At 43.8% G+C, this 12,719-nt stretch overlaps 1 protein-coding gene across 1 annotated transcript in view; it reads left to right on the plus strand.

Annotated features, from left to right (window-relative positions):
• The window catches only part of Cdh13 (cadherin 13), a 1,037,872-nt gene that overhangs the window by 432,390 nt on the left and 592,763 nt on the right, over positions 1–12,719 (plus strand). The window lies entirely within an intron of this gene.

Raw genomic sequence — 12,719 nt, forward strand, 5'->3', positions numbered from 1 at the left:
GTATAGTAAGGTAGCACTCTGTGGAGCTTAGTGAGATTTCCTCCTGGGAAATCTACCACCAGAGTCTCATCCTCTTGGCCTTGCTTTGTCTCAGAAAGACTACCCACCACTTCTTTTTAGCAACCCCTGTCCTGTCTCTTCTTGACACGGGACCATTTCACCCTTATCAGCTCTCCCCAAATGCTCAGCTCTCCCCAAATGCTCGCTGTAGCCACTGGATCCACCGATAACCCTGGGCACCTTACAGTGCATGGTCCCCACAGCTCCTGGACTGCAGAGCTGACACATTGCGTCTGTCTCTCAAGCAGGCAAGCTGCAAGCAATTATCTCTTAAAGGAAAAACAAAGCGTTTGCACTAAATGTTGGTCCAGGATGTCTCTCCTGAGTTTCAGGCACCAGTCTGAAATCGATGCCCTTGTTTCAGACCAGATAAGGAAATAAAAGAAGAGAGGGAAGCATGGACCTATCCCGCTGGGGAAATTCTCCAAAAATTTTTAGGGCAATTCAACTTTTTCCCCCAAGAATCTTGATGAAAAAAAAAAAAAAAGAACTTGTGTTTACTTAAAATATCACACTGGCTGTTCTGGAAGCTTCTTGCTCCTTGGAGTGTTTATTAAGAAATGCTGTTCTCGCCACAACAAAATTTCAGTTTTCTTGGCTTCTGAAAAGCTGTAAAATCATTAATTATCTCTTAAAATGTATTAATAGAAATTCATGATCTTCCTGTCTCTGTGTCTGCATATCTTGGCACGAGCTACTATGAACTGGGATAGCTATTCTGACCTTTGAGCCCTTCTAGCCATCAACAACAATGAATTCATGAACTTGGACTAAAGATTACCAACATATATTCTGAAATCTTCCTTTGTTTCCCTCTGTTCTTGAGGAGCAAGTTAACAGATATTGATTTTTTTTTTATTTCTCAACCTGCAGAGAAATGAGTGTTTCACTGTTGACATTTTTATGATCTGTAGTTTCCGGTCTATTTAATAGCCTCGGTGCGCTATTATAAAAAGGCTCTTGATCATAAAGAACTGTTATAGAAGAGAAAGTTCTTTCAGCCGAGCAAACCTAGCTGACCGAATCCATCTCCTCAGACAGGAAAGACTTGGTGGTCATGCCAGGAAGAGAAACATTACTAAGGTTGGACAGAGATGAGATTCTCCCTGTATACAAGCTGATGACTCATTAACTATTGCTCTCAGAAGAATGACCAAATTGCTTATTTTATCTGGAAAAGGTTGAGCCATGAACCCTTGGAAATACAAACCTTAAAACCCAATTCAGCAAAGGTGTTGTCTCGGGCAACAGCATTTTGAGTCAGACTGTGTTAAATTATGCTGCTGTAACAAACAGCTCCCTAAATATTTACTAACTTAAAGATGGGGATTTATTTCTTATTCATGATGCATCATCATGGTAGGATAAAGGGAATTATGTTCTCCACAGTCTGCCATAGTAGACCATGGCGGCAATACCTTTGTTTTGAGACAGAGTCTCACTGTAGCTCTTAGGCTGGTCTTGAACATGGAGATATCTATCCTCTTGCCTCAGGCTCCATACTTCTGACATTGCAAGCATGAGCCATATCAGTGATGTGCCAGCATTGTCCGCGGCATAAAAGGACAATATTCTGAATTTTTTGCCCTCCTAGTAAATGTTTTCCAAGGAGTGATAACATTTATTGCTGTCGTCCTTTGGACCGAAAGGTGGCACAGCCCTATCCCGTTGCAAAGGGGAGAGGAAAATGTGGCTTTGGACATGCTCAGAAGAGAAGGGCCAGGATTATACCCAAGTATTAGAAACTCTAACCACAGCAACCAGGGTTGACTTAGTGCTTGTTGTATCCAGGCAGTATGTCGAGACCCTACCAACTTTGTTTCATTTAATCCATAACCAACCCCAGTTCTGTACGGGGTTTGCTTCATGAGATTCTTTTCCTCAGGAAAGAAGACTAGACATGCAGAGAGGAAGCTAAACAATTAGTCAAGGCCATCTCTGCCTGTGGACAGCGTCACTGAACTATTAAGCACTGTTCTCTGTGGGCTCCAGACAGATGTGGGCCAAAGCACGGTCCATTTGCTCTTGGAGGCTGAGGAGAGCAGCTGCTGCCTTCACTGGGATATAATAATGCCCCTGCATCAGAGAGAAAGAGGACTCTAACCGAAGGCAGCTGCAGATTCTTTTCCCACACCACTGGGAAACTGTCAGCTCAAGAAAACGGTTTTCAGGTATGAACATGCTGGGCTTGTTAGCCTTTGTTCCCAGGTCCTAAACAAAGGAAAAGTGATGTCACATGAGATGTGAGAAATATTTGAACCAATGTTTAAAATATGCAACACTGGCGCTGAAGAGATGGCTCAGAGGATGAAGCACTTACTGCTCGCACAGGACCCCAGTTGCTTTCCCAGCATCCATGTCAGGGATCTCAGAGCTGCCTGTAACCCTAGCTCCAGGAGAGCCAACGCATCTGGCCCCTGGCCTCTGCCAACACCTGGACTCACACATTTACTTACTGTCCTCTCCAACACTTACACATACACATAATTAAACATAAAAAAAACCTTTTTAAATATCCAGCTTATATAATCAATTTGAGAAGATGTTTGTATTTGCATGAGATAATTCTGAACTGGTTTATACATATGAGGCTTACTGTGATGGTTTGTATATGCTTAGCCCAGGGAGTGGCACTATTAGGGGGGTTGGCCTTGTTGGAGTGGGTGTGGCCTTGTTGGAGTGGGTGTGGTCTTATGTGTCACTCCGGGCATGGGCTTTAAGACCTTCATCCTAGCTGCCTGGAAGTCAGTTTTTTCCTAGCATCCTTCAGACAATGTAGAACTCTCAGCTCTTCCAGCACCATGCCTTCCTGGATGCTGCCATGCTCCCACCTTGATGATAATGGACTGAACCCTTAACCTATAAGCCAGCCCCAATGAAATGTTGTCCTTTATAAGAGTTGTCTTGGTCACGGTGCCTCTTCACAGCAATGTAAACACTGACTAAGACACTTACATATATCTAATTTATGTATAGATCATAAATTACCTAATATTCATCCTACAAATTCATCATCTGCATCAATCCGTCCATCTACCTGAACCAGTGGCCAGTAGACATATAATTTAGGGCATGTGTTCAATATAAAGTAGAAATTGTGTTGGCATTTAAAAGCACTAGATATAAACAAGTGAACCAATCAAATAATAAATTTTATTCAAACCAATATTAACCCAGTGTAGGCAAATGTGATCCCTTCAGTACACACTCAGCTCAGGGAATCAGAAATTTGTTACACTTTTTTTGTGCCTAGCTTTTAGAATTCTACATGTACTTCTAATACATGGCGATTGGCACATTCTGCTGTCTTCGGAAATCCTTGGTGTGTATTCACCGTTCATAAAGAGTCTTCCGGGGTTGGGGATTTAGCTCAGTGGTAGAGCGCTTGCCTAGGAAGCGCAAGGCCCTGGGTTCGGTCCCCAGCTCCGGAAAAAAAAAAAAAAAGTCTTCCTACCCAGAGTACGTCAAAGCCACTTGAAATAATTGAATGACACCCGTGATGAGGAACAAACTCATGTGTTTCTGTATTATTCTAGGAGTTATGCATATGCCCAAAAAGTACACATTTTAATTTTTTTTCAAAAGAGTGTAGGAGCACTTGCCTGCACACATGTATACAGGGCCCACAGAGCTTGACAGGAACGGGCATTAGGGATGGCAATGAGGTGCCATGGAAGGGTGGGTACAGAACACAAGGGCAGGGAGCCCTCCTAAATGCTGGGCTATCCCTCCAGCCCCAGCACGCATATTTTCATATAAGCCTTTGCCTACAAACTCTGAACACAATTCCATTTTCCTTGGAGGAACGCTTTCTCCAGGACTTTGCGCAGAAGCACCTGTTCTCCCTGCCACCAGCTGGGAGAATTTCCCGTGGGGAGAAGCGATACCTGTGCGTCTGTGTAATGGGACTGCAAGCGCCTGGATCCTGGTTATGCATTTTCTGTGGCCAGCTGTGTGACAAGCCGGTTCAAGGCCCTCCCAGGAAACAAAGGGCTTCTCTTCATCCTCATGCCCTGATAGAATGTAGGACCTTTGCTTCACCTAACTTACTGTGAGTCTGTGTTTCAACGAGATCCCCTAGATTGGAGTCGAGTTGTCAAAAGTCAAGTGGCCTACGTGTCTCAACATTTCCAGGCCTCAAAAATTCTTTTCCGTCCATTTCCTGAAATCTGGAGTTTTCAGGATTTCAGAGAGGAGTCTTCCTGGCTAAAATCTGAACGACATACTCATTAGTCACAGCACTCGGATATTCTGAGTGCTGGATTTGGGAGTGGAGAGCAGGCAGCTTATTACAAACAGCCCACAAAGCACTATCGATGTCCCCGGGTTGACAGGCTTGATTGACAGGCAGAGGAACCCCTGTAGCCTGAGGTTCAAGTCTCACTTGTCTCATTGTACAAGTCAGAAATGACTTGTGTTGGGCCCAAGAACACTTAGTGCCAGAACTGGGGTTCCCTTGAGTTGTGTGCAGGGACGGTGTCTTAATGACTGTATCTCTTCCCTTTGGCATTGAAATAGGCAGTGCTGTGCTGGAGGCTTGACCTTCTCTATGTATTTAATAGGGTGCTATTTAATCACCCATCATGAAGGTGGTTGAGGCAGTCACCCAGATGGTGAGGAACACTCCCCAGGTCTTCCTCCCTAAAGTGACCTGGTGACATCCCAGGTCCACTGAAGAAAGCTGTTCTCAGAGGCCTGTAATACAGGGTTGCAATTCCTGTTGAGCGATTACACAGATTTCGCACAAATGAAAAGGAGAAAACGACAGTGTATCGTTGTAAATGAATCCCATGTACATTTTCTCACCATTAAAGCTGCCCACAATGACTTAAATATGATAATACAATTTACATCAAGTGATGTGCTTAATATAACAAAGCAATACTGAATGACACTAAATACACACACACACACACACACACACACACACACACACACACACACACACACACACACCATCTGTAATTGCTGTGTATCTTTTCCTGGGGAGATATGAACACTGCTTCCTGCTGGGCCTGGCATGCATGAGACATGTGCTAGAAACTAGACCAGTTACAGATCCTCCATACTGAATCTTCCCGTGGGCAGAATTGCTGCCGAAACGAAGTCCCTGCCTGCAAAGAAAACTACATTATACCTGTTGGTGGCAGGGTCACCAAACCACCGGGGAGGAAAGATGGCGTGAGTGGAGGAGTGTCTGTGACGAGGCAGGAGGCTGACAGGAGGCAGAGCTGTGGTTCTGAGTCCAGCCTGCTTGTTCCAGACATCCTGCCCGGTAAACATAAAACTGGAAAGAGAACAGCACGCAGGAGCTCTGACAAGACCAAGTGGTCCATGTGGACATCAAACTCAGCACGATGGCACTGCCAGACTTTCTCCTCTGGCACAAAGAGCCTTTGAGCACTGTTTGATAATGTTCCAAAAGGGAGATGAGAAGCCACATCTCCCAAATGTTCTGCCTAAGTCCTGGAAATGACTAAAGCGTTTACCCTGACTCCAGGAACTGTTACAGATGGGCGCCTGGTGCCATGCCTTGTTCATTTAGAGTTGTCAGGATGGGGACTGTCTCAGCAGGCCCGGTGTGTCCATAGCCAGACACAGACCTGTTCACAGCATCAGAGAACACACCTGGCCATTCCAGAAAGTAATTTCAGGCTGGCCGGATGGGATGCTGCCTGCCCATAGTCCCCGCACTCAGGGTTCTAAGGCAAGAGGATCATCACTTAGATGTCAAACCTGTGTTGCCTAGTGGGGTGCTGTCTCAGAAAACAAAAAGCAAAAGTTTCTCGACAATCCTGCTTCCTATAATTATTATGAATATTGCCGGGCATGAAGTTACGTTTGTACTGAGTAACTATGTGCTCAAGTTCTAGATTTTTTGATTAGCGTTTTAATAATCTTGCTTTGTTATTACTTTTAATATGGTTGTTTGACTCTTGTCATTGATTATAAGAGCTCTTTACATATCATGGGGGATAATCCACTGGGCGAGCTTTGCAAATATTTCATCCCAGGCTCTGACCCACCTGTGTATTTTCTTAGTGGTGGATTTCGGGGTGAAAGAACTTTTTAAATATTAATGTCTTTTGATTTTTTAATATTTTGTATCTATACTTTTGTTTCTTTGGGTCTAGTTTTAGAAATTCGTGCTTATACACCCAGAATAGAAAAGTCTTTTCATGTTTTCCACAGAGAACTATAATTTTAAAGGACCATTGAGCTGACCCAGCAATAAAGAAAGACACTCACTGCCAAGCGTGATGTCCTGGGACAAACATGCTCTAAGGAGAGAGCTGACTCCAGAAATGTGTCCTCTTACCTCCCCACATGCACCATGGCGTGTAAATATGCACACGTGCACACACACATGCACACACATACACACAAACATACATGCACACACCAATCAATCCATTAATGTAAGAATAACTGCAAAATTTTGATAATTGCATTTAGAATTAATTTTGTGCTCATTTAGACGTTTGCTATGCCAGCCTTCTGAGATAAGCACTGGGGTTCATTTCATTCCCTGCATGTCTAGCCATCCCAGCATTCGTTACTTAAAATAAGAAAACACCATTGTATTGTCTCCTTCATCGACTTAGCTTGGTATCTTCCTTCGAGAGTTGATTGGCCAAGTACCAAGTCCGTTGCTAGGCTGTGTATTCCGTCCCATGGAATACATCGTTCAACAGTTCCTGTGCTCTTCCGATGACTGAGAAGCCTTTGAGCGGGGCCAGGTTCTTTCAACGTTCTTCTTTCTCAAGATCCATTTGTGTGTGTGTGTGTGTGTGTGTGTGTGTGTGTGTGTGTGTGTGTGTGTGTGTGTGTACAGGAGTATTTGCGTGCACATGGAGGCTAGAAGTAAATGCCAGATGTAATTTTTCAAGCACCATCCTGTTTCTTCTTTGAGACAACGTCCCTCACTGGCCTGCAAGCCACAGGGATCCGCCTGCCTCCACTTCTTCAGGGCTGAGATTACAAGTACCTTATCCATGGACACAAGTGATCAAACCAAGATCCCTGTGTGTGGCAAACACCATGCTGCCTTCTCACCCCCAAATGTCCTTTACATTTTCACGACCCGTACCGTTAGTTTGCCAGCCTCTTCAGAAAGCACGGCGGCACTGTGATCTGTATTGTGTGAGTCCGTGGGAAATTTTGGAGAAAGTGGGCATGTTTAGCACTAAAGTCATAGACACGGTAGACATTCCTATCTCTGTATGTCCTCTTTCATTTCCATCAATGGTATTCTCAGTTTTAATATAACAATCTTAAATGTCTCTCGTAACATTTATTTCCGAAGAATCTCGTCCTTTAGACACTACTACAGTTAACTATTTTCTTGAACTTTAATATCAAATATGCACTGTTAGTGTATAACGCCACCAATTCTGCTTCTACAAGACTTATTTTATGTGTCTGCGGGCCGGTAGGTACACATGAGTAAGGGTGCCCGAAGAGGCCAGAATAAGACACAGACTCCCCTGCGGCTAGAGTTACTAACAGTTGTTATCGTGACGGAATCCTTTCTGTAAGCTGATGTCGAAGTGTTTCTTTTATCATGGATCAGAGTGAAATTTTGCAAATTTTCTCAGACTTCATGGAAACAATTTTAGATTTGTTTTTTACGATTTCATTTTGTGTATGTGTCTGTGCATGGGTTGGCGTGTGCGAGTGAGGTACCTTAGGCCAGAAGAGGGTGACAGATCCCCAGCTGCTAGTGTACTTGGATGGGAGAGCTCTCAACAGGGGTGTTAAGAACCTAAGATGGGTCCTCTGGAAGACTAACAAGTGCTCTTTACCACTGAACCATCTCTCTAGCCCTGATACACATTTTTTTTTTAAATGCTTGATTTTGTTTAAGTAGCAGAGTCTGTTGTTGACATTTTGAGTGGTAACCCAGGCCCACATTCCTAGAACAAAATCTGTTTTTGCTACGTTTACACACTGATGGGAGCATCTGGCTAATATTTTACTGTAGAATTTTTCCGTGTCAATTAAGACATTGTTCCATAATCTCTCTGTCTCAATGTTTTGTCAGGTTTTGGTGTCAGAGTTACCATGCCCTCTTAAAACAAACTGAGGGGTACCCCTTACTCCTCTGCTCAGTGAGAATTGGGAGCTTGCTTTTATCGGTCACTCAATTGACTGAAGGGTTTGATATGTGAAACGCCATTTGGTCCGTGAACCAGCTGCTGTCATGTGTAGGAAGGTTTAGAAAGTTTCGCTTTAACAAATGCAGCCTCTTTAGATATTGGGTTATTGTATGTTCCACACGTTGGTTGTTAAATTTTAATTTTTAAGGAAAACTTTTGACTTTACATTATTCTGTTTGTTGGCATATGCCATTTGTCATTTGACCGCACTCTCTTGATACAGGTCCTGCCTCACTTCTGACACTGTTTTTCTCATTGGTTCAGCTAGGAGGTCGCCAATCCTGATTTCTTTTATTGATTGGCATTTTCCATAGAAACGGCATATAAACCTTTCCATAGAAACTTCTGTTTTCTCCACTATTCTTCAGCCCTCTGATTTCTTTTAACGATCATTATTTATCTCATTCTGCTTATGGCGGTTCATGCTTCTCCTCTCATTCAAGCTTTACAAGATGGAGTCCAAAGCCACTGTTTCTCTTCTGCAGCAGAATCCATTTAAGGATATAATTTCGTCTGGGCCTGGTGGCAAACGCCTTTAATCCCGGCCTGTAGAAGCAGAGGCAGACAGATTGTCGTGACTTCAGGGACAGTCTGCTTTATATAGGGAGTTCCAGGCCAGCCAAGGCTATGTGGTGAGACCCTTTCTCAAGAAAATACATAAAGAAATAAGGATATGAATTTCTTTTTAAGTTTTCCTGTTATTTGTTTATTGTCTTTTAATGTCATAAAAGCCTTGGATTATATCCCAGGCATTGTAAATGAGATGTTATAGAAAAGATAGATTTTATTCCTCTAAGAAGAGAGAACAGTTTGCTTGTTTTTAATTTGTTTATTTGCTTGTCTACCTTTGGTTTGGCTAAACCCGCACGTGTACACTCCGTGCTTGTGGTGAGTAACACGTCTGGCTTGTGAGATGGCTCAACAGGTGAACACAAGCCTGGCAACCAGAGGTCGGTCCCTAGGACCCATGCAGTAGTAGAAAGAATAAAGACTCACTCTGACCTCTATGTGTGCACTGTGGTGCATATGCCCTCACACATGAACATAAACACATAAAAAGTAGATGGATGGATGGATGAAAAATGATTAGTTGGATAGGTGGATAGATGGATAGATGGATGGATGGATGAAAAATGATTAGATGGATGGATGGATGGATTGATGGATGGATGGATGAAAAATGATTAGATGGATGGATGGATGGGTGGTTGGATGGATGGATAGATGGATGGATGGACAGACAGATGGATGGACATACAGATGGATGGATGGATTGATGGATGGATGGATGAAAAATGATTAGATGGATGGATGGATGGGTGGGTGGGTGGTTGGATGGTTGGATGGTTGGATGGATGGATGGATGGATGGACGGGTGGTTGGATGGATGGATGGACGGATGGACGGATGGATGGACAGACAGATGGGCGGACAGACGGATGGATGGATGGATTGATGGATGGATGGATGAAAAATGATTAGATGGATGGATGGATGGGTGGGTGGGTGGTTGGATGGTTGGATGGTTGGATGGATGGATGGATGGATGGATGGGTGGTTGGATGGATGGATGGACGGATGGACAGATGGATGGACAGACAGATGGGCGGACAGACGGATGGATGGATGGATTGATGGATGGATGGATGGATGGGTGGGTGGTTGGATGGATGGATGGACAGACAGATGGACGGACAGACGGATGGATGGATGGATTGATGGATGGATGAAAAATGATTAGATGGATGGATGGGTGGGTGGTTGGATGGTTGGATGGAAGGATGGAAGGATGGAAGGATGGAAGGATGGATGGATGGATGGATGGATGGATAGATGGATGGATGGATGGAAGCCTATAGAGACTGACTGTGAAGAAGTGCTTCAGTGGTCCACAGCGGCAGACTGAAGAGCATAACTGAGAGTCAGAAGTCAAGTCTTTCTCCCCAGTCTCACCTATCTGAATGTACCCATTTTTCCCATGGCTAGTGTATCCTCCACTGAATTAAGCCATCAGGACTAAGGGGTTTGGGCCAGTTTTAAGTGTTTGCCTAGCACTGACTGATCTTTTATCAGGCCAAAAGCCCCAAGGATGGAAACACACGCATCTCACCCACACATCACTTTCTCCTTCCAAGATTCTACTCCTCCCTCTTGTCCCACTTCTCTATAGCCCTGAGAGTGTTGCTTATTAAGTACGTAAGCAAGAATTTACATCCTATGTGTGATAGTGGATTCGCCAAGTGCTACTACAGAATAGTAGGCAGGAGCAGTAGCCGTAGTAGCAAAAATGTAACTCTCTGTGATCAAATAGAAACAGGATTCTCACTAAATGTAGAATGTGGGCTGAATAATCAATGTATTTCAGCATACCTGCCATGAGTCTGGCATACAGTAAAATCAAAGGATGTACTGGTTTTTAACCAGGCATGGTGGGGCATTCCTCTAATGCCAGCATTTGGGAGGCAGAATCAGGGGGAATCTCTGGGAGTTTGAAGCCACCCTGATCTACACGATGGGTTCCACACCAAGCCAGGGCTACTTAGCAAGACCCTGTATAAAAATGAAACAAACAGACAAGCAACAAGAATCAACAGCAACAAAACATAGAATGGCGTTCTAGCTTTCTCTTCAGGATATCTTTGTTTTCACTGTTAGCCTTGTGCACTCATTCCCAAGCAGGCGACACAAATAAAAGATTGGCTAGCATTGGCATGCACAGAAACTTACATAAATAAGTTACATCAATAATGCATCAGGAGGATTTCTTTGTATTCGTTCGATTGCTTTGGGGAACACAACTGTAATGGATATATATACTATTCTACAAAACACATCACCATTTATTTAGATGATTCATGGCTTAGGAAAACATAAGAAACTCCCATAGCTTTGGTGTATACATTTCTATATGAGGAAAATCCCACCCGTGGCCTTATTTTCAATGAGGCTCAGTGCTAACTGGTTAATGCCAAACAGATAAAGTTAAGTAGCACATTTCGGGGCCTCAGATGCTCATTAAAAGCACTTTCGGATTCGGACTAATAAAAATGACATATCTGCCTCGTCCCTGCTTAAGGAAATTGAAGTGCTTCATCATCTTTATCTCATTAAGACCCCACAGCAGCGCTGTGGCATGGGCGAAGGTCAAGGAGGCTCTGCCTTTTGCAGAATGGAGGATCAAGTGTCAGGATGATGAAGTGCTCTCAGCAGGATTACCCACGGTGGGGAAGAGCCTTACATTCTGTGCCCCGGATGTCTTCACTCTGGAGACGACTCAAGGCAGCCACGGCGCTCAGATTAAGGAACTTCCAACTGCATGGTCCTACTATTCAAAGGCTATGAACTAAACATAATTATGCACATACCCCTATTTAGCTACCCCTGTATGACAAGAATGGGCAGAAGTGTTGTTAACTTTTCTACCCACCCACCCCCGAATTCTTATATGAAATATTCACCTCGTGACTAAATGAATAGAGGGAATGATTTCATCTCTGGCTTCTCTTGTGTCTTGTGCTGTCTTGCAAGCCGGAGGTCTTTCTGAATACTTCACATACTCAGGGACTACTGAAATCCTGGGACAGGACTATGAGATACACCCTATCATTGGCCCCATTTTTAAATGAGAAAACTTAAGATCAAGGTAGTTTAAACAGCGAACCCCGGGTCCGCATATACCAGCTGTGAGTCCTGTGTTAAAATCAATGGGAAGTAGTGTATTCCTGTCTTCTGTCAAACTGACCAGTGACGTGTGTCCCTCAGAACACAGGCCCGTCAATAGCAGGAAGTTTGTTCTAATCCAAGAAGAAACTTATCATTCATATGGCATAGGAATCTTTGCAGAACATTAGAAGTTCATATTGCTGTCCTCATAAGCAAATTGTGACCTTTGGAGACAGACCATGTCCTTAAGGTATGTTAGCAGTCAAGAGAACTTGATGCTCTTGCAAAATTCCAGAGTTTGGTCCCCATTGTCAGCACCCATGCTAGACAGCTAATGACTGCCTGTAACTCCAACTCAACCACCCTCTCTACCTCATAGTTAAACACACAGACATACACATATAAGTAAGAAAGTAACTCTTAAAAGAAGACAGTTTCAAGCTGGCCATTTTAACTAGCATTTATTTACTGAGCCCCTGAGTACCTGTCCTATAGCAACTGCAATAAAGACCTCAATGAAAGACTCGTGGTGAGACAGACAAACCTTCATCATATGAACCAAAGTGGAGCCTCAAGGGCAGCTTAAGTGCTTGAACTCACATCAGTCATGGTTACAAGCTTCAGGCCCGTACAAGATCAAGCCAACCCCCGAATGGGAGCATTGTCTCCTGTGAATAGCTGTCCGGGGCAGGAAAGGTTTAGGGGTTCATGAGAATTAGACCAATGGTTGAAAGCCATAGAGCTGATGTCTCATCTCAGCCTCCGTGCATGTAAGCAAGGGCAGAATTAAAAGCTGCGTGGGAAAGACCAGAACGCATCCCTAAACCTCGAGGTCAA

Source organism: Rattus norvegicus, chromosome 19, assembly GCF_036323735.1.
Source record: "Rattus norvegicus strain BN/NHsdMcwi chromosome 19, GRCr8, whole genome shotgun sequence".
NCBI classification, from domain to species: domain Eukaryota; kingdom Metazoa; phylum Chordata; class Mammalia; order Rodentia; family Muridae; genus Rattus; species Rattus norvegicus.